This window comes from Salmo salar, chromosome ssa02, assembly GCF_905237065.1.
Source record: "Salmo salar chromosome ssa02, Ssal_v3.1, whole genome shotgun sequence".
Classification (NCBI taxonomy): Eukaryota; Metazoa; Chordata; class Actinopteri; order Salmoniformes; family Salmonidae; genus Salmo; species Salmo salar.
In genome coordinates this window covers 78,891,092-78,892,487 of record NC_059443.1, presented here as the reverse complement: position 1 = coordinate 78,892,487, position 1,396 = coordinate 78,891,092, and positions in this window count along the sequence as shown.

Here is a 1,396-nt window from a genome sequence, read left to right as displayed (position 1 = left end):
GAACCAGTGAAGACAGGGTGACCTTTCTGATGTAACACTCACACACACACACACACACACACACACACACACACACACACACACGAGAGACATATACTCAAAGACACACAGAGAGAGGGAGAGAAAGAGAGTGATAGTGTCATAGAATAAGTCGTACTCATCCTTAAAAATGTCGTACTGGAGAGAAGAGGACCAAAACGCAGCAGGTATGTGCAGGCTCATCTTGACTTTTATTAACTATCAAAAATGAACACCCAAAATAACAAAGAACTCACGAGAATGAACGAACAACCAACAGTCTGGCAAAGCATAGGCTCAACACAGAACAATTCCCCACAACCCCAAAGACAAACACACACACCTATATAGGACTTCCAATCAAAGGCAACTATACACACCTGCCTTCAATTGGAAGTCCCAATCATCAACCCAACATTTAACAAACACAAACCCCCTGCCACATCCTGACCTAGACTAAGCAATACGCCCTCTGCTGGTCAGAACGTGACAGTACCCCCCCCTCAAGGTGCAGACTCCAGGATGCACCTAAAAAGAAAAACAAGAAAATCCCCAATACCCCAACAAAAACCCAACAAACAATAACCCCTAAACCATAAGGGAGGGAAGGGAGGGTGGCTGCCGTCACCGACGGCACTGTGCTACACCCTCCCTCCCCAACCCACCTATCCTGGAGGTGGCTCAGGTGCAGGCCGTTCCAGGCAGTCGGGCCACTCTGGCAGCACGGGACAGTCTGGGCAGTCTGGCAGCTCGGGACAGTCTGGGCAGTCTGGCAACTCGGGACAGTCTGGGCAGTCTGGCCACTCCGGCAGTTCAGGGCAGTCTGGCCACTTCGGCAGTTCAGGGCAGTCTGGCCACTCCGGCAGTTCAGGGCAGTCTGGCCACTCCGGCAGTTCAGGGCAGTCTGGCCACTCCGGCAGTTCAGGGCAGTCTGGCCACTCCGGCAGTTCAGGGCAGTCTGGCCACTCCGGCAGTTCAGGGCAGTCTGGCCACTCCGGCAGTTCAGGGCAGTCTGGCCACTCCGGCAGTTCAGGGCAGTCTGGCCACGCCCGGCAGTTCAGGGCAGTCTGGCCACGCCCGGCAGTTCAGGGCAGTCTGGCCACGCCGGCAGTTCAGGGCAGTCTGGCCACGCCGGCAGTTCAGGGCAGTCTGGCCACTCCGGCAGGTCAGGGCAGTCTGGCCACTCCGGCAGGTCAGGGCAGTCTGGCCACTCCGGCAGTTCAGCGCAGTCTGGCCACTCCGGCAGTTCAGCGCAGTCTGGCCACTCCGGCAGTTCAGCGCAGTCTGGCCACTCCGGCAGTTCAGCGCAGTCTGGCCACTCCGGCAGTTCAGCGCAGTCTGACCTCTCTGGCGACTGTTGACTGGCGGGCAGCTCTTG